The following is a 12327-nucleotide window of genomic DNA, read 5'->3' as shown; positions in this document are numbered from 1 at the left end:
TCAGATGAATGTCTATTTTCAGATGTCCATTTTCAGATGAATGTATAAAGAAGATGTGGTGTATACACACACACACACACACACACGCACACACATATATATATAATGGAATATTACTCAGCCATAAAAAAGAACAAAATAATGCCATTTACAGCAACATGAATAGACGTAGAGATGATCATACTAAGTGAAGTAAGTCAGAAAAAGAAAGACAAATACCATATGATATCACTTACATGTGGAATCTAAAATGTGACACAAATGAACTTATCTATGAAACAGAAACATACTTACAGACATAGAGAACAGACCCGTGGTTGCCAAGGGGGAGGATAGGTGGGGAAGGGATGAAGTGGGAATTTGGGATTAGCAGATGCAAACTATTATATATAGGATGGATAAACAGCAAGGTCCTACTGTACAGAACAGGGAACTGTATTCAATATTCTGTGATAAACCATGATGGATTATATGGATTATTACTCAACCATTTATATGTATGTACATAAATAACTGAATCACTTTGCTGTCCAGCAGAAATTAACACAACATTGTAAATCAACTATACTTCATTATTAAAAAAAACACAAACAAACACTGTATGGAGGCAAAATTCCCTCTTCCTTGGGGGACCGAGTCTTTTTCTCTCAATGTCTTCAACTGATTGGATGAGGCCCTCCCACTATGCAGGGTGATGTGCTCTACTCAAAGGCTATTGATATAAATGTTAATCACATAAAAATACCTTCACCATGACATCTAGACTAGTGTTTGATTGATACCTGGGTATCATGGCCCTATCAAGTTGACACATAGAATTAACCATCACAGGGTCTCAGGACTCCAGTGGATGGTCCTCCCCAGCACAGGAGGCTCAGATGTGGCCAGTCAACATAGCACCACTCTTGTGCCTGGGCCCAGCATGGGAGGACAGCTGGGGGACATGATGGGCAATTCTTCTGGCAACAAGGGAGGTGGTTTGCTCTAGTTCAACCACTGAACACAATTTCCCTGATGCCAAGGAGTCGACTAGGATGGCTCCTTTTCATCTTCTACGCTCCTCATCAACATGATTATTAATCCACGTTGTCAAGAATGTGAGGCTATTCCAGCTCAACCATCATCATGGCCCAGAGCACGGTCTTAGCATGAGCCTCATACCTGCCGTGTTCCTGGTACTTTAATCAGGTTGGGGAATCCTTGTGTTTTTAAGGAGTTTAGATTTTGATGACATGTCCATTGTTCCTGATTGTTACCAGCTGTTAATTTATTAATTCCCAGAGAACAAGCATCTCCATTCTTGGCATATAGATCCTGAGCTGATCAAAGTTGTAGCTAATTAGGACTTTTAGGGAAATTTCATGGACCCGTTGGCTGGCACCCATGTGGTGTCTGTGGGTCAGAGCTTTTCTGGGTTTACAAGTTGTGGTTCTCTGTACTTGGTGCCAAAACAGCAATTGATGTGGCTCAGTCTCTGAAATAATTCTCTTATCATAGTGTACAGTTCACTCATTGACTTGCCAATCAGTTTCCTTGGGGAAAATTGGTTTTAATTGCCACACGTGTCCCATGAAAGGGTGGATTTCTTGCATTTGCCTGAGCTCCCGATGAGGTGTAGTCAGCGTGTTTTGGCATGTTCACAGGCCAGTGTTGCAAAGCATGGACTTACACGTGTTTCCCGAGGCTGTGGTACGTGGAAACTTCTAAGAATTCTCATTGGAGAGCTGGATCCTGTCACAGAGTGGATGCCTCCCAGAACTGGGAGGAGAGGGGAGGTAAAACCTCAGGGGCACATTCTGTGAGGTTTCTCCCAGGTGGGCTCGAACAGACCAACTCCTGGCCTGGGAACATCACAGGCTGAGTTGAATTAACCCACATGGGCTCAAATACAACCTCTCCTACCCTTTTTCTCTCTTGTGTGTTGGTTCGTGTAGATAAGAGAGTGTGCAAAGACACCTAAAATGGTGCTCACGAAACAAGAAAGAAACCCAACCAAACAACTCCGCCATCCTGTCCCCTTCCTCCCAACATTTAAAGTCACTTTGATCAGATAAAGCCCAGGACAATGTGTTTCCCCCTTTCCTGGGTCCTAGGAGCACTCACTTGGATTGCTAGGAACCAATTATAATGATAATTATGACGATAGGAAGTTTTCTAAAACTGTAAGTGCTTAAGGGTAGAGTAAATGAGACACAATTTCAGATTAAAACACCTCCCACCTGCCCTGCTTCCATGGCTAAGCAAGCAATGTCCAGTTCTGATAACACAGCTAAGGATGCTAGACTCGGCCAAAGATGAACACTGGACTTGAGTCTCTGGCTCCAGCCCTGGGTCCCATCCACCAGGCCCAGCCGCTTCTCAATAGTAAACACAGGCAAGGGAGTGTCAGATCTAAAACTCACACACTGCAGGCTTGGGTTCTGTGTGGCCCAGGTCTCCTTGCTTTTTTCCACGGAAATAGAGTGTCAATCTGAAGATGGTTATCACCGGTCACCATGGGGACCCTGCTAAGGTGCCCCACTGAAAAATAGCTCCAAGCTTATCTTTTATGCATGATGGGACCAGCAGGGTCATCTCAGACATCATAAACACAAGTCTGTGACAAACAGCTTTTCCAAGATCTATGGGAAACAGTCCCATGAAAGTTAATTTTGAACAAGAAAGAACCACAAGGTCAAAATTGTGGGTCAGGGTGGGAGTGAGCAGGCAAGGACTCAGATGTCAGAGTGTCCTGAGAACAACTTCAGCAGCATGTACTCAAGCACGGGAGGGTGTGTTCATGCGTGTAGGTGTGTGCTATGCGTATTCGCACAAATACATGAGTATGCGCATGTGTGTCACCTCTCAGATCATAGGCGGAGCATCTGTAGTGACATCAGTTAAGCATGGCAGACAGCATGTGTAAGTTTCACACGTCAGGGTACGTCCCTTCTTGATCTGAAAATGGAATCCACACCTAGGGAGCTGGTGAGCTGGCATCAATCTCCCCGGAGCTTGTCTGCAATTAAGAGAGTGAGGTGTGATGCAATTCTTTACTTTGTAACAAGGAAGGATGTTGTGGAGTTCAGGACTCATGTAATCGGTTAGGTGGCTCTTAGGCTCTCAAGTCAGACTTCCGCTCAGCTAATGACAAAGACTGCAATCCAGACTTCATCTTCATCTTAAATTTCAAAAGGAAAAACCTTGGGAGTGTACGCTCATGGTCGATTTTATCAGATTCTCAAGTCTTCCAGGAGCTTCTTGGTCTGCTCTGAGGACACTTTCTTGCCTATAAAAGGGGGTCCAAAAATATTGGCGGAGTTTAATTGGATTACATGATATGGAATCAAAGGAAAGACTAAACAATCAAATCGAAGCAGAGACATGAACGTCAGCCACACGGCCAGACGAAGGTGTTTTCATCCTGACTGGGTTGTTGACCCTGGCATAAGATGAGAGAAAACTTGTGTTTTCCCTCTTGTGCTACGAGAAGAATGTGTTAATTTCAGTGAGGAATTAATTTGGTCAAACGATGTGCACAGGGCCGGCCAGGGTAAGATCAGAATTTTATTATGTACAATGGCCCAATGTCAAAGCAAATTCAAGTCCTCAAGAGAAGCTTTGTAATTCTTTATTCAGATGGGACTTCTCCTTCCTTCCATGTGTTGGGATTCGATCCCCACAGTCACCGCTGGGAGCTATAGTTTTGACTTGCTTCTGAACTATGTGAATACGAAACAGAATAATGACTATTGTATTTTGTTTTTCTCCTTTGGCTTTTTATTATTCCCAAGATGATTAAATGGATTAAGTTCTGAAAGTGTTTAAAATGGAAAGAAAAATAGCTTGTTTTCTGGTCAAGACCAACAGGAAACAATTTTGGCCCCAAAGACATTTTCAGAGAGAGTAATTATCAATCAAAAATAAACTTATAATAGAAAAAGTTTTTCCACTATTACTATAATGTGAGCTACTAGGAATGTAATCGTACTTATATATGGAGATATGGTTTTTATTTTAGAAAATGCCTATAATTCTCTTGCATGCAATCTTGGAATGGATTGTAAATTTCTATTTGACCACAAGGCAAAGGCCCAAGGACAGTTTGAGGAGACAGTGCAACCAGGATTCCTAAGTCACAGTCACAGCGGTTGTCTGAATACATGGAAAAAACTTGCTTAACTGTCGCCCTTGCAGCTGTAATTAAAAGGACAAACACTGTCTCATATGGGCAATGCTACATTCTGCTCCACGGTTTAACCGGTGCATTCCCAGGAACATCGCCTTAATTAAAGACATAAATCCATTCAGTCATCTGCATAAACACTGCGAATTGCAAGACTCTGAGGATTTTTCTCCTCCAGGTGCCACATCGTGGACAAGATGGAAATGATGAATTGGGACAATCACAATGCAACAGTGACAAAGAAGAGATAAAACAAGAAAAAAGTGTGGATTTTGGTGTTAGACAATAGATAAACAAGAGGGCTTTTTTTCCTCAACACATTTCCCTTTCCGTCGTTCTAAAGTTTCTTTATCAAAGTGTGGGATCCTGGGACACGGACGTGGCCTGGGAGATCAGAGTCCCTTCCTTGTAAAGCAGTGAGGAGAGCCTCTGGGGCGTTCTTGGTCACTGCACTCCACACCCTTCTACACCCTGACTGCTAAGTATCCCAGGGAGACGCTCAAAGCTTCCACCGGGAGGGGCAACCTTCCCCTCCCACTAGTGACTTTAGAGAGAGGAGCCCAGAGGCTGCTGCAGGCTGTGAGTAACTTCAAAGGGATAGTTCCAAAAAGAGGAAGCCCTCCTGGACTGTTTTTGGAGGCAGCTGCCAATCTCAAGCAGGCTCGGGACACGCTGCCCAGCTTCCTAGAAGATCTTTGCCCGGTGATGGAGACCCTCCTTCTGACTTCCTCCTTTCTCCTTTGCACAATCTCCATCTCCCCCATCACTGTTTCTTTCTTGGAAGTTCTATTTCCATTTCAAATCACGTGGAGATTCTCCCTTCTGGTCCTAAAAACAGACTAACCCCTATCTCAGAGGCCCAATGGACACCAGGTCAAGATAAATGAGACTTTTTCTTTCCTTTGAGATGAAAGTGAATGGGCTGGTCTGAGGGACCAAGGGGGTGAGGACAGGAAATCTGAGAGGGACACTGATGCTAGTTTGGGTTGACAGGGGCCTCGAGGGGGCACATGTAGACAGAGGGCTGGGACCCATTTCCCTCCCCTGCTGATAGGGGCTTCTGTTTGTACAGAGGGACCTGTGCATCCCCAACACTAGGAACTGATACAAACAATCTAAAGGAAGTCTTTGTGACACTCCTCCACGAGACTTCACCCTCCTTGTTGGCACACACGACAAAGGCAGTGTGCCTCTTTCTTTGTGAAACGGTCCACAACAGCTCTGCCTGGCCCCAGCTCTCTTGGCAGAAGAGGTAACACCGCAGTGGATGTCTCAAAGGATGTGAGTTGCTGTATACTCCAATCAGAAGTTGTAGACGAAGCGGATCCTCCTTCTCTTGGCTTCACATTTCCATGGGAAGGGACATTTATGTCTGTAACACCTAAGGCCTCCCTCCATCTCTCGACAAGAATCACTGGTGAGTTTGGAAAAGGCAGTGTGTCGGATGGCTTAGTTCTGTCTTCACCTTGCTCCATTTGTGGCTCTTCTGCTTGTGATGACCCCGGGTAAGTTTCATCTGGGGGCTGAGAATTAGGAAGCTCCCTGTGGCTGCACCCCTAGACCACATTCTCCAGACTGCCTTAGCAGTAGTAAAAGTTTTATTTTGGTTCGCTATTCTTTTGTCTTATCACCCAATTGCTACAGCACACAAGTGAGCTCTGGATCCAACAGGGGCCACTCCTGACTGTATTCCTGGGGCGAGAGACCATGCGCTCAGGGGAGGATGGAGAAAGGAAGAGCCTCTGCCTGCTCAGAGGTCCCTTTGTGGCTTCAGACTGGATTTGAGCTGCTTCATTTTAAAACCTTTTTCATCTCAGCCAGAGGGAGGGGACAGTGTGGCCCTCAGCAGCATGGTGTGGACAGAAGACACCGTGGATTCTGGTCCTGAGGAATCCATCAGTGTGTGGGCAAAACCTTCATACTCTGTGCCAACAGGGAGGAGCCTTCTGTACAGGTGAGTCTTCAATCTGGGGAAAGAAGAAAGGGAGGCCTGGTGGGAAAAGGAGAGGAGAGACATAACTTCTGAGAAGTGTGCTAATGTGCTAGGGTTCAGATATAGTAAATGGTCAAAGAAAAATGAGGGAAGATTCTTACAATACCTCTTTTTTTTCCTGGATGTTAATAATATTATATTGACATATGATACTCTGTCTATAAGACAACCAAACTGGTTTGTCCATGAATCTCCATTGGACTTTCTCATTCACTATTGACTATAGGTTAAGAACAAAGGGGAACATGGATACTTGTCTATAAATCACCAACTGTCTTGTTGCTGGAGAACTCATTACGCTGACAGCCCCATCTTTTACACTGCATTTATTACAATGGTCGTGCTCGGGGATGAGGAGTGGATGGAAGGAAACACTGAGAGCTTAGTCTGTATCCCTACCCTAGACCATCAATCTTCTCAATAAAACGAGGCAGGAGGTGTCATCCTTCCAGAAGGGATGGGATAAAAGATGTGCTGCTGAAACAACTTATTATTACGCATTTGCATATGAGAACTTGCAATTTGTACCCATCAAACTTGCTTCTCCTAGGCTGGCTTTGGCCCTTTGTTTTTAAATTAATAATTTTCAGTAAGCCCAAAACCATGGAAGGAGCTTTAGAATGATCCAGAAGGGCCTGGTGCTGTGGGTATGTATGCGTTTAGTATGTGTTTAATGGATTTTTAATTGATAAAGTTAATAGGCCCTCATTACAGAAAGTATAGAAAAGTGCAAGCATTGGTTTTCCTCTTGGGAGTCATACAGGTTTCTCAGATTTAAATGAATGGCTGCATGAGAAAACCCTAGATCGGGGGTCCTTGAAGTGTGGACGCTGGCTGGCAGCAGCCCAAGACCTGTTAGGCTTGCAAACTCTTGGGCCCCACCCAGGACTTACAGAATCAGAAACTCTGAGAGTGGGGCCAGTAATTTGTGTCTGAACAAGCCTTCCAGGTGATTCTGATAGACACTCAGGTGTGGGAACCTCTGCTCCATATGAGACTTGAAAAACAAGTGGTGACAATAATTTGCGGAAGGCATTCCCAGTGAGACAAACCTAGGAACAGTCATATCACATGATAGAATGCAGCTTCTCTCCTGTGGGCGTGCATAGCCTAAAGAAAGACATAATAGACCCTCAGAATGTCAAAAAGGTATTGAAGTTATACTGAATTTCTCCCAAATACTAGCATTTTGTGTGTGTGTGTGTGTGTGTGCATGTGTGTGTGGGGGGGGTGGCAGTGGGTGGTGGGGTGGGGAGAGGGCACATGGGAATTCACAATTTTCTTCTTCATAGGCTTGGAAAGCCAACCTACTATCCATTTAGTAGATAACAAATACTCAGTGAACATCTACTACATGCCAGGGGTGATCGTATATGAAACATTGGCAAATAACTTGGGAGAAATCCTCTCCTTCTACACTTCTACACTACTCTTTCTTAGTGGATCCTACAGCCTCATACTATCACTTTTAAACAATGATATTATGTAATAGGTGATAAAAAAGTGTGAGCAGAGGGAAACAGAACAAAGCTTCATTTGGAATCATCTGGAATGTAATTCATTATCAGTTTTTTGTCAATGACACCACACACATGATTACATTTCCCTTTAATGTTCAATCAAGGATGATGACAATGAGAAATGGAGAGATACCCTGGGGAGCCTTCCAGCTACAAAACAATTGGTTCTTGCATAAAACGTAATTTTTATTGCCTCCCTCATCTTGCATGGAAAACTTGAAGAGGTCTTAAAAAGAGGACGTAGAAAAACAAAACCTAAGACAACAGAATGCACTTTCTTTTCAAGTGCTCATGGAACATTCTCCAGGATAGACCATATCTTGGGTCACAAATCAAGCCTTGGTAAATTTATGAAAACTGAAACCATATCAAGTATCTTTTCTGACCACAATGCTATGAGACTAGATATCAATTACAGGAAAAAATCTGTAAAAAACAAAAACACATGGAGGCTAAACAATACACTACTAAATAACCAAGATATCACTAAAGAAATCAAATAGGAAATCAAAAACACAGTGACCCAAAGCCAATGGGATGCAGCAAAAGCAGTACTAAGAGGGAAGTTTATAGCAATATAATCCTACCTCAAGAAACAAGAAACATCTCAAATAAACAACCTAACCTTACACATAAAGTAATTAGAGAAAGAAGAACAAAAATACCCCAGAGTTAGCAGAAGGAAAGAAATCATAAAGATTAGATCAGAAATAAATGAAAAAGAAATGAAGAAAACAATAACAAAGATCAATAAAACTAAAAGCTGGTTCTTTAAGAAGATAAACAAAATTGATAAACCATTAGCCAGACTCATCAAGAAAAAAAGGGAGAAGACTCAGATCAATAGAATTAGAAATGAAAAAGGAGAAGTAACAACTGACACAGCAGAAATACAAAGGATCATGAGAGATTACTACAAGCAACTACATACCAATAAAATGGACAACCTGGAAGAAATGGACAAATTCTTAGAAAAGCACAACCTTCTGAGACTGGACCAGGAAGAAATAGAAAATATAAACAGACCAATCACAAGCACTGAAATTGAGACTGTGATTAAAAATCTTCCAACAAACCAAAGCTCAGGACCAGATGGCTTCACAGGCGAATTCTATCAAACATTTAGAGAAGAGCTGACACCTATCCTTCTTGAACTCTTCCAAAATATAGCAGAGGAAGGAACACTGCCAAACCCATTCTATGAGGCCACCATCACCCTGATACCAAAACCAGACAAAGATGTCACAAAGAAAGAAAACTACAGGCCAATATCACTGATGACCATAGATGCAAAAATCCTTAACAAAATACTAGCAAACAGAATCCAACAGCACATTAAAAGGATCATACACCATGGTCAAGTGGGGTTTATCCCAGGAATGCAAGGATTTTTCAATATATGCAAGTCAATCACTGTGATAAACCATATTAACAAATTGAAGGAGAAAAACCATATGATCATCTCAATAGATGCAGAAAAGGCTTTTGACAAAATTCAACACACATTTATGATAAAAAACCCTCCAGAAAGTAGGCATAGAGGGAACTTACCTCAACATAATAAAGGCCATATATGACAAACCCAGCAAGAGGGTACCATTACAATCTCCATTTTCACATGAAGAAGTTGAGGCTTAGAAATATAGGAATCATATCACTAAGAGCAATGCTGCTTCTTGTGGTTCCATGGTTGACCCCGTCCAGGGGGCTGAAGTCTTCCTTCTGCCTGAGGGGAGGGGACGGCCAAGGGATGGACACTTGAGTTGCTTGAGGCTGTCCTTACTGTCCCTAGAACTTTGTGGGAACATTTCTTTACTTTGCTCTAAAGAATAAAGTGGAGCTAATGCTCTCCTCCCCAGGTTCACCTGGAAGTACAATGCATTATGAACCATTCAGGCTGAATTCCAGCTAAGGAGGAAACCAGACAAGGTAAGGCAAGGGAGAAGTAGTTACTCATTTGGGGTTTTCCAAAATGGCAGGAGTGAAAAATGTGGGAATGTGAGTACTTGTCATCTTCCTTGAAGGCAATGACATTGGTCCCCCCTCCCCAAGGTCCCTAAGCCCAGCTTTAAGCCTGTTATTCAGAGAAGCAAGGATGACAAGGCTGGGAAACCCCTAACCCATCCTGTTGGGCCATCCACTAGCCATTCAGAAAAGAGTCCCAAGTGAGACGTTAGTAACAGAGCTGCAAACAGGACCCTGCACTCTCAAGGTGCTGGGGGTCAGGGATGAGATTCTGCTTAATTATGGGCCTGGGATTTGAACTCAGATCTGTAGAACCATAGAACCCATCGTACTATGAAGCTACCCACCAACTGCACTCCGCTGAGAGATGTGAAGGTCCTCCATTATTAACTTATAGGCTTTCAGAAAACCCTCACTCAGCCATCCCCCTCTTTGGCGATGGGGCTCTTGCTCTGTGCCCCCAGAGTCCCAGCTGCTTTTCCCTAGGACAGCCCTCTCCACGCTGGGAATTTCTGGGTTCCCCTTGTCCCCAACTAAGACCACTGGTACGGCTGTGGGTCATTCATGTCCACATCTCCTGCTCCTGGCACAATTACTGTCAGTAAAGGCTCTTGTTGATCAATGAGGAAAGTGACTTTCATTTTGCAGTAGGATTTGCAGGGAGAGCAAACATATTTCAGATTAAAGAATGCGTATCACAACATAAAATAGCTTATCACAACCATTTACTGTCAGGATGACAGGAGGGATCACAAGAAGGTCACAGAGAGTGAGTTTTACCATCAAAAGCCATATCGACCAAAGTCCATTATGACGACCTGAGAGCATGGGACTGGAAGGGCTCCGATGCATTAGTGATTGTCCCGAATATGAGAAAATAGATCAGTGACAAATTAATCCTGGCAGCTTTCATTTTCGATTTCCTTTCTGAATTATACAGAACCATTATAATGTACCCAAATAGAAAAGAATAAGACAGGACAAAGAGAGATACATGTGCCATATATTGATTTCTTACAAATACAGTTGAAGAGTAGATTTAATTTAACTAAATGGTAGTAGTAATATTGACATAGTCATCATGCTTCTTACAGCAATGCTGCTTCTTAGGGATCCCTGTCTGACCCCATCCAGGGGGCTGAGGTCCCTCTTCTGCCTGAGGGGAGGGGAAGACCAAGGGATGGACACCTGAGTTTCATGAAACTGTCCTTACTGTCCTTAGGACTTTATAGGATCATTTCATTAATCTAATGAATAAAGTGGAGCTAATGCTCTTCTTCCCAGATTTACCTGGAAGTACAGTGCATCACGAACCATTCAGGCTGAATCTTAGCTAAGGAGGAAATCATGCAAGATAAGGCAGGGGGGAAGTTGTTACCAAATGGGGTTTTCCAAAATGGCAGGAGGCTTGGATAAGGAGTGAAAAATGTGGGATTATCAGCACCAGTCATCTTCCTTGAAGGCAAAGATACTGGTCCCCCATCCCCAAGGTCCCTGAGCCCAGCTTTGAGCCATAATCCAAAGGAACAAGGGGAGACAGGAGAGCAAGAGGCAAGGCTGGGCAACCCCTAACCCACACCATTGGCCCATCCACTAGCCATTCAGCAAAGGGTCCCAAGCGAGGAGTTAGTGATATTGCTGGGACCAGGACCCTGGACTCCTAACGTGCTGGGGTGTCAGGGATGAGATTCTGTTTCACCATCTGCTCAATAAGAAGACTGGACCAAAACAGTGGTTCTCAAACTCAGGTCCATGGACAGGCTATGCAAGAATCATCTGGGACTTTTAAAAATGATGGATTTCCTCAACTGCCAACTCAACAGTGGGGCCCAAGCACATGTGTTCCAAAGCTATCCCAGCAATACTGATACCACTAGTTTGCATCTATGTCTCTTTTCTCATCCTAGGGCTGCTGTGACAAAGTCCCACAAACCAGGGTGCTTCAAACAACACACATTTATTCTGTCACAATTCTGGAGGCCAAAAATACAAAATCAAGTTGTTGGCAGGGCCATGATCCTTCCAGAGGCTCTAAGGAAGAGTCCATTCCTCACCTCTTCTAGCTCCTGGTGGCCCAGGTGTTCTTTGGCTGTGGCTGCATCCCTCCAACCTCTGCCTCCATCTCCACACAGCTTTCTCCTTTTTCTGTGTGTTTCTACTCTGTGTGTATCTTATAAGGATACTTGCCATTAGATTTAGGGCCCACCCATATGATCCAGGATAATCTCATCTTGAGATCTTTAACATCTGCAAAGACTCTTTTTGTTTCAAGATGAGGATATGAACAGATCTTTTGGGGCCACAATCTGGCCCACCAGAGCACTGCTTTCTTAAACGTTCTGGGTGCCAGAGCTGCCCCCCAAGGCAGGGCACTGACATTCACTCTTGCTCCATCAATCAGAAGTGGCCACTTCCTGAGGACTCAGTTCTTGGAAGGGGCCTTGGTCATGGTACCTGGAAAACAGGACAAGGATGGTCCTAGAGACTCTCCCTGGCCTGTTTCCTTTCTGCAGCAGGTGTCACTGGGCCCATTGTAAACCTGTTGCAAACCCTTCCTCCAATCCTGGAAGGAGAGAGAGAGAGAGTGGCCAGCCACACAAGCTGCATGAGGGCCGGACCCTGGTTCTGTTCCTGGGCCTGCCCTGTGCTGAGGACAGGGCCTGGCAAAGAGCAGCCCTCCAGCA

At 43.9% G+C, this 12327-nt stretch overlaps 1 long non-coding RNA gene across 2 annotated transcripts in view; it reads right to left on the bottom strand.

Annotated features, from left to right (window-relative positions):
* Positions 1 to 5039: 5039 nt before the first annotated feature.
* The window catches only part of LOC309606113, a 42493-nt gene continuing 35205 nt past the window's right edge, over positions 5040 to 12327 (bottom strand). For both annotated transcript variants that reach the window (XR_014231663.1, XR_014231664.1), the window contains one exon: positions 5040 to 6132. This is a non-coding gene — a long non-coding RNA (uncharacterized lncRNA). The remainder of the gene's footprint in view (positions 6133 to 12327) is intronic.

Source organism: Balaenoptera borealis (assembly GCF_965194805.1).
Source record: "Balaenoptera borealis genome assembly, chromosome: 1".
NCBI classification, from domain to species: domain Eukaryota; kingdom Metazoa; phylum Chordata; class Mammalia; order Artiodactyla; family Balaenopteridae; genus Balaenoptera; species Balaenoptera borealis.
This window is presented reverse-complemented; position numbering and strand designations above follow the sequence as displayed.